Here is an 18347-nt window from a genome sequence, read left to right as displayed (position 1 = left end):
ACCTTTATGTTGTTTATCTATCATCTCTTGTTTCTGCTAAACCATTGGCCTCTGGTTTTTTTCATCATACATATCTTCAAGTAAAAGAAGGTAATCCTTTTTTTCTCTCCCTTACTGCTTCTCTAGCTCCCAGCTTCTTAAACTGTGGTTCACAACCCTATATGAGGTCCACTAATGTGGAGGTTGTGATTATTATCAGTAAATGTTTAATTTGTATACCTTTTTATATGTTTATATATATAGGGTTATGCAAAAATTTCTCCAGAAAAAGGATCAGTGGAAAAAATTTAAGAAGCCCTGCCCTAATCCACTTAGCAGCAGCTGTTTCAAACTTTCTCTTCTATTCTTACATTTCCCATAATACCTCTCTGCTCTGCCCATTTATCTGAGGACTATGTCTTATACTTTATTGAAAAAACTTGGGCTTTTCCTTTCCTTATTCTAATCTCATAATCCTTTGACATCATCATCTATTATTGCCTTATACTAGAAAGTCTTCTTTTTCCAACAATGTATCTTTGATCTTCTCCTCTCACATTTTCTCTTCCAGATTACCCCATTAACATTTCTCTTTAATATTGAAATCACTTCCTATCTACTGATTTCTTCCTTGCTGTTTACATATAACACCTGTATCTTTCCTATTCTTGAAAAATTGTCACTAAATCCTGTCAGCTTGGCTTACTATTGATCAATGTCTTTTTTTTTTTTTCTTTTTCATTCAAACTATTTGAAAAAATCTATCTTACCCCTGTGTGGTACGGAAATGGTGAGGGGTCACCATTTAATAAAAAAGCTGGAGAGAGCTCTAGAGAAAAGCAAAGTTTATTGTACATTCTCGCGAGAAGGGCGTCCCACCACTGACCCTCATCCTCATTGGCTGAGAGTCTTACATTCTAAACGTGAGATCTACCCATGAAATTGAACTTGACCAATAAGTACATAGTTGCCCATATTTGAATAAAATAGGGAGATGATATCATAGGAGGGGAAGGCAATGCCCTTTGCTCAAACTTCAGAGTCCTTCAGGCCTACTCGAACTCTGAAGTTGATGAAGCCTTACTCACAACTGTCTTGAAAGATCTCACCTCAACCCTAACCCTCATCTCATTCACCCCCAACCAAAAATCAAACTTGAAATACAAAAATTAAAAGGAGAAATCAATAATATTGAAAGTAAAAAAAAAAAAAACTATTGAATTAATACATAAAACCAAGAGTTGGTTTTATGAAAAAGCCAATAAAATAGATCTTTGGTAAATCTGATCAGAAAAAGGAAAGAGGAAAATCAAATTGTTAGTCTTACAAATGAAAAGGGGGATCTTTCCACCAAATGAAGAGGAAATTAGAGAAATAATAAGGAGTTACTTTGCCCAACTTTATGCCAATAAATTTGATAACTTAAGTGAAATGGATGACTTTCTCCAAAAATATAGGCTTCCTAAATTAACAGAGGAGGAGACAAATTGTTTAAATAGTCCCATTTCAGAAAAAGAAATAGAACAAGTTATTAATCAACTCCCCAGGAAAAAATCCCCAGGACCAGATGGATTTACATGTGAATTCTACCAAACATTTAAAGAACAAGTAGCCCCAATGTTATATAAATTATTTGAAAAAATAGGGGATGAAGGAGACCTACTAAACTCCTTTTATGACCCAGACATGGTACTGATACCTAAACCAGGTAGATCAAAAACTGAGAAAGAAAATTATAGACCAATTTCCTTAATGAATATTGATGCTAAAATCTTAAATAAGATATTAGCAAAAAGACTTCAGAAAATCATACCCAGGATAATACACTGTGATCAAGTAGGATTTATACCTGGAATGCAGAGCTGGTTTAATATTAGGAAAACTATTAGTATAATTGACCATATTAATAATCAAATGAATAAAAACCATATGATCATCTCAATAGATGCAGAAAAAGCATTTGATAAAATCCAGCATCCATTTCTACTAAAAACGCTTGAGAGTATAGGAATAAATGGACTATTCCTTAGAATAATCAGGAGCATATATTTACGACCGTCAGTAAGCATAATATGTAATAGAAATAAACAGCAACCTTTCCCAGTAAGATCAGGAGTGAAACAAGGTTGCCCACTATCACCATTACTATTCAATATAGTACTAGAAACACTAGCCTTGGCAATAAGGGCCGAGAAAGAGATTCAAGGAATTAGAGTAGGAAATGAGGAAATCAAACTATCACTCTTTGCAGATGACATGATGGTATACTTAGAGAACCCCAAAGACTCTGCTAAAAAGCTACTAGAAATAATTCAAAATTTCAGCAAAGTGGTAGGATACAAAATAAATCCACATAAATCCTCAGCATTTTTATATATCACTAACAAAATGCAACAGCAAGAGATACAAAGAGAAATTCCATTCCAAACAAATGTTGAGAGTATAAAGTATTTGGGAATCCATCTACCAAAGAATAGTCACTTGCCACAAAAATAAAGTCAGATTTAAATAATTGGAAAGACATTCAGTGCTCTTGGATAGGCCGAGCGAATATAATAAAGATGACAATACTCCCCAAACTAATCTATTTATTTAGTGCTATACCAATCAGACTCCCAAGAAACTATTTTAATGACCTAATTCATATGGAAGAATAAAAGGTCGAGAATTGCAAGGGAACTAAAGAAAAAAAAGTCAGATGAAGGTGGTCTAGGTATACCTGATCTAAAGCTATATTATATAGCAGTAGTCACCAAAACCATTTGGTATTGGCTAAGAAATAGACCAGTCGATCAGAGGAACAGATTAGATACAAAGGACAAAAAAGGGTACATCTATAGCAATCTAGTCTTTGACAGACCCAAAGATACCAACATTAGGGATAAAAATTCAATATTTGGAAAAAACTGTTGGGAAAACTGGAAATTAGTATGGCAGAAATTAGATATGGATCCACACTTAACACCATACACCAAGATAAAATCAAAATGGGTCCATGATTTAGGCTTAAAGAATGAGATCATAAATAGATTAGAGGAACAGAGAATAGTCTACCTCTCAGACCTGTGGAGGAGGAAGGAATTTATGACCAGAGGAGAACTAGAGATCATTATTGATCACAAAATAGAAGATTTTGATTACATCAAACTAAAAAGTTTCTGTACAAACAATACAAATACAAACAAGATTGGAAGGGAAGTAACAAATTGGGAAAATATTTTTACAGTTAAAGGTTCTGATAAAGGTCTCATTTCCAAAATATATAGAGAACTGACCCTAGTTTATAAGAAATCAAACCATTCTCCAATTGATAAATGGTCAAAGAATATGAACAGACAATTCTCAGATGATGAAATTGAAACTATATCCACTCATATGAAAGTGTTCCAAATCACTACTGATCAGAGAAATGCAAATTAAGACAACTCTGAGATACCACTACACACCTGTCAGATTGGCTAAGATGACAGGAACAAATAATGATGAATGTTGGAGGGGATGTGGGAAAACTGGGACACTAATACATTGTTGGTGGAGTGGTGAAAGAATCCAACCATTCTGGAGAGCAATTTGGAACTATGCCCAAAAAGTTATCAAACTGTGCATACCCTTTGATCCAGCATTGCTGCTATTGGACTTATATCCCAAAGAAATACTGAGGAGGGGAAAGGGACCTGTATGTGCCAAAATGTTTGTGGCAGCTCTTTTCATAGTGGCTAGAAACTGGAAGATGAATGGATATCCATCAATTGGAGAATGGTTGGGTAAATTATGGTATATGAAGGTTATGGAATATTATTGCTCTGTAAGAAATGACTAGCAGGATGAATTCAAAAAGGCTTGGAGAGACTTGCATGAACTGATGCTGAGTGAAATGAGTAGAACCAGAAGATCGCTGTACACTTCAACAAAACTGTATGAAGATATGTTCTGATGGAAGTGGATATTTTCAACATAAAGAAGATCCAACTCACTTCCAGTTGATAAATGATGGACAGAAACAGCTACACCCAGAGAAGGAACACTGGGAAATGAATGTAAATTGTTAGCATTACTGTCTATCTACCCAGGTTACTTATACCTTTGGAATCTAATATTAATGTGCAACAAAAAAAAATGGTATTTACACACATATATTGTATCTAGGTTATATTGTAACATATGTAAAATGTATGGGATTGCCTATCATCAAGGGGAGGGAATAGAGGGAGGGAGGGGAAAATCTGGAAAAATGAATACAAGGGATAATGTTATAAAAAAAATTACTCATGCATATATACTGTCAAAAAATTTATAAATAAAATTTAAAAAAAAAGAAAAAAAATCTATCTTTCCTAAATGCTTAGATGACTTCTTCTCTTGCTCTCTTCTAAATCCTCGGGTTTATGGACTCTGGAATATGATTAGGTTTTATTACTCAATTGAAACTATTCTCTTCAAAGTGAATAATGATCTTTTAATAGGCATATTCAATGGTCTTTTCTCAGTCCTCCTCCTTGTTCTCACTGTAGCATTTGAGATTATTAACCATTTGAATAATTTCTCCTCTCTGGATTTTTATGGCACTACTCTCTTGGTTCTCTCTCCTGCTTGTTTGACCACTTCTTGTCAGTCTCCATTACTTTGTTATGATCCAGGTCAAGCCTACGATGATTGTTCTCCAGGGTTTTCTGTTAGGTCTTTTTCTCTTTCTGAACTTTGTATACTATATTTATAAGGCACTTAGGACATGTGCCTAGAACATGGTTGATACTATACAAATGCTTATTCCTTCCCTTTTCTCTTTCTGATGAAGCTATAGAAGGAGAGAGAAAAAGAGGAAGAGACAGACAGAGATACACAGATAGAAATAGAGACAGATAAAGTGACTTCTATAACTTTATTGTCTTTCATGAGTTCAATTATCATTTGTATGTAGATGATTCTTTAAAACGACTTCTATTCTTTGTATATTGGACATTTTAAACTAAATTCTCCATAGTTCAAAAAATTTTTTATTATTTGATTTTAGGTAACTTTTATTTTATTTTACTCCCTCCCCAATGGATAGACATTTATTTTCTTTCTTCTACCTCTTCCTCTCAGTGGAAAAGAAAAAAAAAATCTTTACAACAGATAATGTGTAATCAAGAAAAACAAATTTCTACATTGCCTATATTAAAAAAAAAAAGCCTATCTCCCAATGTTTCTGATAAAGGCCTCATTTCTAAAATATATAGAGAACTGACTCAAATTTATAAGAATACAAGCCATTCTCCAATTGATAAATGGTCAAAGATATAAACAGACTATTTTCAGATGAAGAAATTAAAACTATTTCTAATCATATGAGGTGTTCTAAATCACTACTGATCAAAGAAATGCAAATTAAGACAACTCTGAGATACCACTACACATCTGTCAGATTGGCTAGAATGACAGGGAAAGATAATGCGGAATGTCGGAGGGGATGTGGGAAAACTGGGACACTGATGCATTGTTAGTGGAGTTGTGAATGAATCCAGCCATTCTGGAGGGCAATTTATAACTATGTCCAAAAAGTTATCAAAATGTGCATACCCTTTGACCCAGTAGTGTTTCTATTGGGTCTATATCCCAAAGAGATGTTAAAGGAAGGAAAGGGACTCACATGTGCAAAAACATTTGTGGCAGCCCTCTTTGTGGTAGCTAGAAACTGGAAACTGAGTGGATGCCCATCAGTTGGAGAATGGCTGAATAAATTTTGGTATATGAATGTTATAGAATAATATTTTTCTGTAAGAAATGATCAGGATGGGGATTTTAGAGAGGCCTGGAGAGACTTACAGGAACTGATGCTGAGTGCAATGAGCAGGACCAGGAGATCATTGTACAAGGCAACAAGAATACTATACAATGATAAATTCTGATGAATGTGACTTTTTCCAATAATGAGATGACTGATGCCAGTTCCAATGATCTTGTGATGAAGAGAGCCATCTGCACTCAGAGAGAGGGCTATGGGAACTGAGTATGGACCACAGCATAACATTGTCACTCTTTTTGTTGTTTGCTTGTATTTTATTTTCTTATTCATTTACTTTCTTTTTTTAATCGGATTTCTCTTGTACAGCCAGAGAATTGTATAAATATGTTTATACATATTGGATTTAACATGTATTTTAATATGTTTAACATATATTGAATTGCTTGCCATCTGAGGGAGAGATTGGGGGAAAGGAGGAGAAAATCTGAAACACAAGACTACATGTGGGTCAATGTTGTCAAATTATTCATGCATATGTTTTGAAAATAAAAAGCTTTATTAGGAAAAAAAAAAAAACTAAAAGAAGCATTTCCCCTCTCACCGTGGATCATATGGAATAATGAACAGATTTTAAATTTCATTTTTTAGATAAGGAAACTGAAATAAAAGGACTTCTTAATTATGTCACAAATATAGGACCCAAATCTCAAAAATACAACTTTTTTTTTTTTTTTTTTCAAAACCTTCAGCCTGGGGTAAATTTAAAAAATTTGCCTTGTGTGTGAGATGATGGTCCTACAGAAACCATAGTGCTAATCAAAAGCTCCTTAAACAAAGTTACCTCAAAATTTGTATCTATAAAAGTGATATATAATTTTAAGATTTGCATGAGAAAAAATCACATTCTCTTCCTCAGTCATAATCCTCTCCCTGTCTTAGAGCTATATACTTTCTAGTTATGAGAACAAGCTAGTCCTGTATTTACTAAGCCCCTTTCATTTAAGGATTTCTAAATGATCTTGAAGCACTGACTCATTAATTCCTGTGGAAGCCCTGAAAGTCAGAAGGTAACTAACTCTGTTTTGGCTTTAGTTGGCTGTGACTTTGACATACCAAGTGATTCATTTGTCAGAGATGAGCCTAGATGAGAATCTGGATGATATTTTATGCATGACCAATTCTCTGAAGGATTCCCAGGGGACATTCAGAAGTTTTCAGCTTCCCCAAGTTTTGCTGGATTCTTATCTTTCTGATTTGGTGAAGGGGTGATGAATGTAGAACTTTTATTATTCTGGGAAGAAATGGTGAGAACAGATAATGGGGGGGGGAAGAAAATGGGCGGGGGCCATACTTAAGCAAAATTCTCATATTTGATTTTGTTCTTTGGGCCCTCCCCCCCCCCTTTTTTTTTTTTTTTTTTTTTAAATATATCATAGCCCTTCCTATCTATTATTATCTGTCATCTTCAGGAACAACATAGAGTTAAGATCTTTCCTATATCCTTCTTATTATCAAAACTATTTTCTCTTCCATTTTCTTGGAGCCCATCATGACCTTTGCTATTTTATCTGATAGCCTAATTTAGGCTAAGATTTTAATACCTTATATTAAGAGATCTGTTATTCTCAGATCATATAGCTTCATTTTAAAATAAACATTTGAGGGGAAGGTTGTGTTAGTATTGTAGTGTAAAAGAATGCAGTGGAGCTTGTCTCTCCTACATTTAATCCAACAATAATTTTTAAAGGGCAAGATTTTAAAAATGATCAAGAAATCCAAAGACAAACATTAGTAAGCTCCTTCACCTAGACAGTCGGAAGCTGCAGCAATGGAAGAGAAGTTCCACTTTCAAAGCTAGCACAAACTCGGGCAAACAGATTGGATGACCATGGAAATGCCTAGAATGAGACAAATTAGTGACAGTACCTTGACTGGGAAGGCTTGCAGGGTAGGGAGAGGGCACAGAATCTTTGAGGGGGACAAAATAATATGCCTTGTAGGAAAGTACTGGGAAGGGAAGTGGGACAAAAGACTACAGCTTCTGATGACAGGCAACCATGGAACTCTGACTGGAAATACTGAGGCTTACTAAGGCACGAAGCCTAGAAACACCAGGGTAGAGGAAAGCCGGTGGCAGAGACCCAGGAAATTGAGGTCAGGACCAACCACAGACTGAACACCTATAATAAACCAAACTTGACTCAGTCCAGTCTTCGACTAGTTTAGATTCAATATAGCAACAAAATCAAGCATTTTAAGGTTATTAACAATAAACAAATTAAAATTTACTTAACGGATTTTCAAGAAGGACTATTTTGTTCAAAGCACTTGTATTGGGTAAATGAAATGCATCTGGTCTATAGGGTAGGGTGTGAAGACTCACACAGCTATAAGAATATCTGTCAGGTCTGAAGGGTCTGGCTAATTCCTTTGGGGTACCCAGGTCTCTTTTCTATTTTTAGATGACTGGGAAGCCATATTAATGGCCCTAGTGTCAGTCTCCTTAGCCAATCAAATTTTGAGAATAGTTTCAATACTTTTAAAAGAGAAACGAGCCTAACATGCATGGTAAACTCATAGGAAATGTTGGTTCAGATTCCATGGTGGGAATTCTGGTATAAATTCTGTATAAAATTGGAAAAGGAAAGTTCTTCTTGCACAAAGCTTCATGTTAGGAATTGTGAATGTAGATATGACAAAATAGAAGAAGACATAAAGCACTAAAAGGAAATATTATGAATCAAGAGACACTCAAAAAGGAAATCCACAAGATAATGACAAAATAAATAGAAGATGAGTCTCAGGGGGGAAAATGGCTTGATGCTAAGGATGACAAGAGTACCTGTGTAGGAAAAAGTAGAGGAATAAAAAGAAAACAAGAGTGCTAGAGGAATAAAATTGAAAGGATTTAAAATAGCTTCAAATCAAAGACAGAAAACCTGTCAGGTGGCAGATTCCTGAAAATTAGAATGGAACAAACAGAACTTAATGACTCCAAGAAACAACTAGATAATTAGCATAAAATCAAAAGATGAAAAAAATTTAGATTTTTTTTTTACTATGTTTGCTATAAGAGAGATTTACTATCTAGAATAAGTGATGTGTCAAACAAGTGAAGAAGAATTAATTTAAGCATCATTTATTTCTCTGAAAACCATGACCAAGGAAAAAAAAGCATGAAAATATACTTTAAGAAATCATAAATAAAAATCACGTAGATTTATTAGGACCAGAAGGCAAAATGAAAATAAAAAGAATCCATGGCACATCTCCAAAATCCAAAGCTTCAAAGTAAAGGAAAAATTACCACAATAGCCAGAAAGGAAGAATTAAAATACCAGAGAATTAGTCAGGATCACACAAGAGTTGGTAGTAACCTATGTGATAGAGAGAAAATCCTGGTATGCAACATTCCAAGAGGAAAAAAAAAAGGTTCCAATCTGAAGTTACTTATCCTGAAAGAATTGATTACAAATCTATAAGGAAGAAAAAAAATGAATATTCACTTGAATGGAGGACTTTCAAGCTTTCCTGATGAAAATATTAGAGATGAATAGAAATACTAAAATGCAAACATAGGCATAAAAAGAAATCCAGAAAGGTAAATATATTTTGGCAATAGCAAGGGACCAAACAACTGTAAAATGATTATATTCTAACAGGAAGAAAATTGAGATAAATGATCCTTTAGAATCTTGTCTTCAAGGATCACATACATAATATAGCTAATAAAAATATCTAGTGATGGTTTTCTTTCATCTTGATACAGAGAAAGGAAATAAAAGGAGGCAAGAGAAAAATGAAAATGGTAGTGGAACTCACTATGTTTTGTAATTGGGTTATGTAAGAAGATAAATATACAAAAAAGGATGAGATTTGGGAAGTAGGTGCTACATGATTCTGAGTCAGCCAAAGACAGTTTAAAAAACTGCACATACATAAACAAGAAATTAGTGCAGTTAATTAAAAAGTATTTGACACTCATTAAAAGAAATTTAGTGGGACAGATTAGGATTTCTAAAACCAGAGGCTAATTAACCTAGTAACAGGATATTTGATAAAGCCACATACTCCAAGTACTAAGGTAAGAAATTTTAGTCAGCAAAAATTGATGGAAAATGGAAAAATGAACTGGCAGGAATTAGGTTTATATTAGCATTTCACAGCAAAGGGATATGTCACCTACATATGAAAGGTCCAATAAATAAATTAAAGGAGAATGGAAGGAAATTACCATTGTATCATTTACAGTGATGGCTAGGGAACTCTTCTTGACCAAATGTAATAGAGATAATCATGGAAGGTAATGTGAGAAATTTTGATTACCTAAAATTGAAAAACTTTGTACAAGTAAAATCTGTGTGGAATGGAAACAGTCAACAGGACAAGGGACTAGCAATAAGTTTCTCTAGTAAAGATCAGTTATCCAAGCTATGCAGGGAACTTATTTAAATATTTAAGAATGCCATCCAATCTCCCATTGATAAATGGTTAAACATTATTAGATATATATTCCCAAATAGATAAAAAAGATGAAAAGAGCCTGTAAATATTTGTACCCACTTTTTTCATTATAGTAAAAAAATAGAAATTAAAGGGATGCTTACCTTTTGAAGAATTGCCAAATAAATTATGGCATATGAAAATAATGGAATATAATTTTGCCATTAAAAAGTGATGAAATGGACAGTTTTGAAAGAAACTGGGACATTTCCTGAATTCTGATGCAGAATGAAATAAGAACTAGGAGAACAAGTTTTATAATAATAACATTAAAAAGAAAGACAACTTGAAAGACTTTAGAATTTTCATTTGTACAATGACAAACCACAGTTTTTAGAAGACTGAAAATCTTCTGCCAGAGAGATAAAGAATTTAAAATGCAAATATATATTTTGGTCATAACTAATATGGGGATTTATTCTGTTATATCATGCATATTATGAGGGTTTTTAAATCTGCTCAGTGGAGGTGGGGGAGAGTGAGAAAAAAGAAAATAGATGCTTATTTAAAATGTCATTTTTATAGAATCTACAAATAGACAAATCTCAAAAGTAGAAAAGGAGACTCTCAATAACCATTTTAAAAATTGCTCTAAATCATTAATAACAAGAGGAATTTAAAGTAGAACGATTATGAAGTTCTAGGTCAAGCCCATCAGTTTGTTAAAGATGATTTTTTAAAAAAGGAAAATAACCATTATTGGAAGGACTGTGAGATATTAGTATACTATTGAGAGATCATGAAACAGTCCAGCCTTTCTAGAAAGCAATGTGGAGCTATTTCTAAGAAATCACTAAACTTTGCATATCTTTTCATACAGTGATACTTTTATGAGATTTACACCCTAAAAAGATAAAGGAAAGAATAAGAAGACCAAAACAACTTCCAAAGACTGATCCAATGACCAAGCACAAATTTATAGACAGGAGCATCCTTCTGTAATGGACTTTGGTGCATTCTCAGATCATCTAAGATAGAAGCATCTATATGAGTGATATCAGGGACCTGCTTCTGAGAGAAGACATCCTTCATTGACCTACCATGTGGTTAGGAGAAGCATCTTGGCTATCTTTAAATCTACTGAATTGAGCCAAACTCCCTTTTTTGCCGATGGCATCCAGGGGAAAAGATCAGCTGGGAGAGTAAGGGCTATTTTTCCCTTTAGGCCTTGTGTCCTGAAAAATAGGACTAGGTTTTGATCTTGTATAGTTTGTTCTTTCCAGGTCTTAGCTGTAGATAATGGAGTCTCTGATCTGGGAGCTCAGGTTGGATGTTGTTGCCAATCTTGGAAGGAAGCCCTTAGAAACCAGAGTTTCAAAATGCCTATCTAAGGGAACTTTAGACTTGGAACTTGGTGGGATTGATGCTACATAGGAACTGAGCTGAACTGGGAACCTTTTATTGCCTACCACATTCTGAGGTTAACCTCTTACGTGTTGGGAAGATACATTTGAATGTTTGTTCTTGTCCCTAAGAGAAACCAGAGACCCCTAATACCTTAAAAGTCCTGGAGATTATGAGAAAATAGTGAAATGTAACACGCAGTGGACAATAATTACTGATATACTTCCTATAAATAATCAAAGAGGTGGTCAGTTAGAAGCATAGAATGAGACACAATATCTTTGGACATGGCTTTGTGAGACTAGTATAATAAAGAATAAAAGTATTGGACCTGGAATCAGGAAGATATGAATTTAAATCTAACCTGAAATGCTGAAGTTACTTGACTTCTGTCTGATTCAATTTCTTCATCTGTAAAATGGAGATGATAATTGCAATTTCCTCTTGATATTATTGTAAGGATAAATTGAGATACTATTTGTAAAGTACTGTATAAATGTTATTTTATTATTATGACTATTTTAATTTATGTAAGGGCTATTTTTGGAGGGGAAGAGAAGTGATAGCAACATTAAAAGAAAGAAGAAAAGAAAGAAAAAAGAAATGGCAACAAAAAGAAGAAAAATAAAGGAAAGCAAAGGCCATCGATGAAGCATTTAAAGAGCATAAGGAGAATAGAGAATGAATATTACAGGGAAAAATCAGACAGCTAGGACAGCTTTTGGGAATGAATTTAGAAATCTCTGAATTTCTGAATTTAAAAACCTCCTTCAAATTAAAAACAATTTGTACATAAGGAAATTCATGATTTCAGATAAGATATTTGCTCATTTTTGGTCTTTGTAATTGGGTAAGGTTTTATTAGTGTTTTAAAATTCAGAATAGCACTGTATTAAAACTAACTAAATAAAAGCATTCTTCTAACAAAGAATAAATAATAAAAATTTAAGGTCCAGGGGCAGATTAGAGTATTATTTGGGAGCACAGGAGACTTTAAAAGTCTTTCAGATAATTTGAAGAGTTATCTTCTTTTCCTAAATAGGCTTCCTAAAGGTTCAGCATAGGGTACAGCTCAGTAGTAAATCATAAGATCTGCATGCGGAAATGCAATAGAGAACATTTTATCCAGTTCCCTTGTTGATTGAAATTCAGGTGTTTTACCCCCTTATAATGGGAAACAACAGGAAATATTTCCATCCTTCTTGGCTTGCCCCAAGGTTAGAAATGTTAATAATAGCAATTAGGTTCTACTACAGCAGTAAAGGAAAGGAGGCAGCATGTAGGAGCCACCAAACAACCTGAGTGGGATTGGAGGATGGCGGGCCCTTGATGTTAGTTGTTTTATGATGTGTCATGAGTTTCTCGTAATTGGTAACTGGGGGTGGAATACAAGCCTCCTGCTCTCCTGCATGGGTGGATATGCTGTCAGTTTGTTGTTCTAGCCTGTGTTTCCCCTGAAGGATAGAAAGAAGTGCTTGGTAATGTAACAGGGCTGGCAGAATCATTTTTTTGGGTTAAAAAGCAATACATTGATCCTTGATGGTTCTACTTTTAAGCTATTGAGGGTGAATCATTTTGTCCTTACTTTTCCCATACCCTGTTGGTGTTAGAGTAAAAGTTTCTGTTCTTTAGCATGGTGGTAGGAAAGAGAGATAGAACTTCTTTGGAGGAGAATATCCCTACGTTACAACCATGAAGGAGAGATGATATGTTTATATGTTACTCTTAGTATAGAGCCTTCTCAGGGAGATCTATGGTCACACAAAAAGCAGTCTATCATTATACCTCCAAAATAAAAAAAGCAACCCCCAAAATGAATACAGAATCAGTTTTGACCAAATTGTGACCAATAGAATATGTTGTCTACAGAGTTAGTTGGCCAAGAAATGCAGATGTATAAAAAATTGGGCATAGAAGTGAACGGGATCAAGAGAGTGTATTGTTCTTGGAAACTGCAGCATTTTCAATGATCTCAAAGTGTCCTTTTCTGCAAAAATCCACCTAAAGTATTCTCCACAAGAGTTCTACTCCATACTTTATTATTTTACAATGATGACCTTGAATTCTTGAAAATTATGTTATTGGAGCACAAGCATAAGTATTATCCTACTGAAAGGATTTGAATATAGCTCCAAGCAACAAACTATCTTGTTTATGAAGCCATTTAACTTAAGTATGGAGATGCTTAGCACCAGCCTAGTTGGTGGTGGATTTTCTTGGCCATAGAAATTAATTTTTAAAAACCATATTCTTTAATCTCTCATGGTTCTTTTCCCATTTCTTTAGTGATGGTAAAAGCTTAGCAGAAAAAGATGCTGAGAATGTTGAAAATCTTAAAATTTTGAGACTATCAGCATTCTCTTAACTATTAATTGTCTAAATGAGAGACTCTTATCCAATGGCCAATGAGTGGGCATATGAATGGCATAAATATATTATATAACTATTGATATTTTCTCTATAAATGAAACCAGACACATAAGGGAGTTGTGTCTAAATCAATGAATAGTTCTTGAGGACCCAAATGAAGTTGGGATAATTGACTTTCCCATATGCTTAAAGGCAAGAATAAACATGATTTCATGATACACATTTCCCTTTGCAGTGGCCAATGCCCACTGGCTCACACAAACCTAACAGACCACCATGATATAATTGCACCTTAAGTGCTCATCATTCTAGCCTTTTGAAATTCAAAGATCACTGATAGTTCAGCAATCACATACATCAAACTCTTTCGTTCTGTGTTTTATCTTTACATTTCTGCCAATTTTTCTTTTTAGTAAAGAAAATATTTAAGATTTATTTAATAAACAAAATAAGAATAAAATGAAAAAGAATGTAGTAGTTCTTGTATTTCTTTATTACTTATTAACATCATCCCACCACCCTCAGCAGTACTATCCTTTCTTTGATTTTCTTTTACCCCTAACTGAACAATAATCTCTTCTTGTTTTTAGTGTTCCTCACTGCTGCATGTCATTTTGAGGTTCTTTTAAAACAAACTGTAAGAGAAGATGAGATGCCACATCAGTATCTTTGCCAAGAAAATTCTAAATCACAAAGAGTTAGAAACATCTAAACAACAACAACAAAACAACAGACAACAACAACAACAAAATGGAGGCAATTGTGCATGCAAAGGGCTAGAAATAATTAAAAAAGAAACCACTTCTCCTTTGTGACTAGCAATGTAAGAAACCATTATGAGTTGCTTGGTGGGATAGGCTTTTGTCCATTCAGTCACCATGTGATCATAAATGTATGGTATTGCCATTTTTCTATGTTTTCTTTATCCTTTTCAGATTTTAAGTGGTTGAATATTAAAGAGTAATGGACTAAGTGATGAATCTTTGGGGCTTCAAAAGTGTAGAAAAGCCATTGAGTTTCAGTAACTGGAGTCCTTAGTAAAATCTGCTAGGAGCCATAGCAGCTGGGATCAGTGAGGAGCCAGCTCTGAGGAGTGACTTGCTTGACCCAGCTCTTTAGTCAATTGGCTGGAACAGCTAAAAGATTGAGTCCTGTAAGCATTGAAGCATTAGTTTTGCTACACCCAGAAATGAATTTGGTGGAAGAAATGTCTGGTAATCACTACTTTTGTTTTCATCTTTTCTTTCCATGAAGTTTCTCTTTCTTCTCCTCTCTCTCCCTTCCTTTTTCCCTCTCCCCTTTCCCTCCTTCCCCTCTCTTTCCTTCTCTTTCTCTCTCCCTCCCTTCTTTTTCTCTTTCCCTCCTTCCCTCCCTTCTCTTTCTCTTTCCATCTCTCCCTGTATCCCTCCCTCCCTCTCTCTCTCTCTTTCCCCCCTTCTCCTCTCCATATGTGCTGTCTGTGGGAATGTTGTACATTAGTATATATTGTAACTTTTCAGTAAAGGTTACTTTATGAATGTTAATTGATATTGAAGAGAAATTAATTGGCTAATTAATGTTCAGGGCATAATAAATTGATTAATTGATATTGAGGGCAACAAAGGAGATGAGAGTGTTATAGGCAACAGAATTAGATAAGTCCAACCCCCCACGTTTATACCTAGGCTCTAGGACCTGTCCTGCTAACTCAGATAGGAATAGGGTTGGGAGAGTCATTCCAATAACCTGTATGTTGAATTTATTTCTTGACATTAGTTCCTCCATCTGCTTTAAGTTAGCAATTGATTATTTCTAACTAAACCCTAATGCTAATAGATGCTGCTTTGAACTATTACTTGTGCTAGTCTTAAGCAGGAATTTAATTGCCCAAAAAGTTTATATCAATTTAAATCGAGTTACCTTTTATCTCCTTCTCTCACTTGTTTTATATTTTGGAATGGATTTAATTGTTTGAATCACAATAATACTAATGGCTTCCCTTTGAGATTATCTCCATTTTATCACACACATATACATAACATATAGATACATAGACACAGACATATACAACACACAAATATACATACCATACATATAAATAGAAAGAGATAGAGACACTGAGAAACACACACACACACACAGAGAGAGAGAGAGAGAGAGAGAGAGAGAGAGAGAGAGAGAGAGAGAGAGAGAGAGAGAGAGAGAGAGAAGGAGGGAGGGAGGGAGGGAGGGAGGGAGAGGGAGCAGAGGGAGATGGAAAGAGATTGCCCATTGTTTCCATATTTTCTCCCCTATTTGGATGCTATCTCATTAAGAGAAGGGACTGTTTTTTTCCCCCCTTTCTTTGTATCCCCAGCATTTAACACAATGTATACTACCTAGTAGGGGCTTAAGAAATGCTTCTTGACTTGAATTAGACAGTCCTTCATATTGAATTGAAATATTCCTTTCTATGTCTTCTATTAAGTCAACCCTCCAGTGCCAAATGTAATACCTCTTCCACATGACAGATAATCAAATATTTTAATACACTTTTTACTTCATTCTTTAGTGTTTTGCCAGTTAAACACTGCTATTTTTTCTACCACCACTAACAATGACCCCATCTCCTATATATATATATATATATATATATATATATATATATATATATATAGTAGAATGATGACATTTGACTCTCTATATTCATAGTAAGAAATACTATTTCAATGGTAAGTAGATAGAGTGATAGAGTCAGAAAGACTCCTCTTTATGAGTTCAAATCCCTCCTCAGACACTTATTAGCTGGAGACCTGGGAAGTCACTTAACCCTGTTTGCCTTAGTTCCTCTGTAAAATGAGCAAAAGGAGAAAGCAAAAAACTCTGATGTTTTTGCCATGAAAACCCTAAATAGGGTCAGGAAGAATTGGACCTGACTGAAACAATAACAAGATCCTCATATTCTTAAGATTGAGGCATACAAGGTCTGTTTGAGAGAATTGGGGGGCTATTTCACACACAAAAGTAAAAACTCAAGGAGATAGGATGGTCATATGGAAGAGGATTAGACTGTTCTACTTGGCTCCATAGGACAGATCAGCATTAGTGCATGGAAATGGCAGAGGCATATTTAGGCTAGACATGAAGAGACTTCCTAATAATTAGAGCCATATAAATATGAAAAGAATTGCCTTGGAAGTTTGCCCCTTCACTATGGGCACTTATCAAGAAAGTTCTATGAGGGATTTCTGTTTGGAAGTGAACCAGGAGCTTCTTGACTCTCTTTTGACTGAGATTCTATGTTTTAAGACTTACCTTATCAAGACTGTACCTTATTAAATAAGTTCTTAAACTGTTATTAAATTAATGAATCTTTGTATTAATTGTATTAATTCAGAGAGACAACTCTCTAGGACTAAAATTAACCTATCAATAAACACCTACCATGTGTCAGACAGTATGTTCAGTTAATGCTAGAACTGCAAATATAATAAATAAATTATTTCCCTACTGCAAAGGAATTGTACAAGTAACAAAGTAGGGGTCAGTATGAATTGGTAAAGTGAATTCCCTCAACTGGGAGTTCTACAAACTCATGAAATCATAGCCCTAGTAAAACAATTATCACCACCACAACAAACCTTTTGTTATAGAAGATAAATTAGCTACTGTAGATTCTAATTCATTCAATTAAGCAAACACTTATTAAGCATCTACTAAGCCCATTCAGTTAGTTAATAAATATTAAGCACCAAATATATACCGGATTCTTTGCTAAGCTCTGAGAACACAAAAAGAGGAAGAAGACAAATCTGTATTCTTAAGAACCTACCAATCTTTTTTTTTTTTTTTTTTTTTTTTTTTTTTTTTTTTTTTTTTTTGCTGAGGCAATTGGGGTTAAGTGACTTACCCAGGGCCACACAGCTGAACTTGGGTTCTCCTGACTTCAGGGCTGGTTGCTCTATCCACTGAGCCACCGAGTTGCCCAAAGGAGGCAACTAATGGGGGAGACATTGCTTTGGAGAAGATGTAGTTTCTATCTTCATACAGCTTAAATTCTTCATGGAAGATAAGATAAACAAACACACAACTATGAAATAAATATAAATTTATTATAATTAATAAATTATAATAATATTTATATATATAATAATATAATATATAATATAATAATAAAATTAATTGGAAATGTATAAAACAAACTAAAACTTTATGGGGTATATGTTGGGGACTCTCACTGAGAGGATCAGGGAGGAGTAGAAGAGGGAGCCCTGGAGTTAGAATTTACAAGATGAATAGGAGGCTATTTCTGGGTATGGAGTAGAGCATAATAACAGATCTAGAGTTTGATGAATTCAGGAAACATTCAGAAGGCAGAGACAAGTTCATTTGTGTTTTAGTACTCATGTATGAGGGCAATTAGGTGGTATGCCTTAAGTCAGAAGAACCTGAGTTCAAATCTAGCCTC

The sequence above is a fragment of the Sminthopsis crassicaudata genome, chromosome 5 (assembly GCF_048593235.1).
Source record: "Sminthopsis crassicaudata isolate SCR6 chromosome 5, ASM4859323v1, whole genome shotgun sequence".
Classification (NCBI taxonomy): domain Eukaryota; kingdom Metazoa; phylum Chordata; class Mammalia; order Dasyuromorphia; family Dasyuridae; genus Sminthopsis; species Sminthopsis crassicaudata.
Note: the sequence above shows the minus strand (reverse complement) of the source record.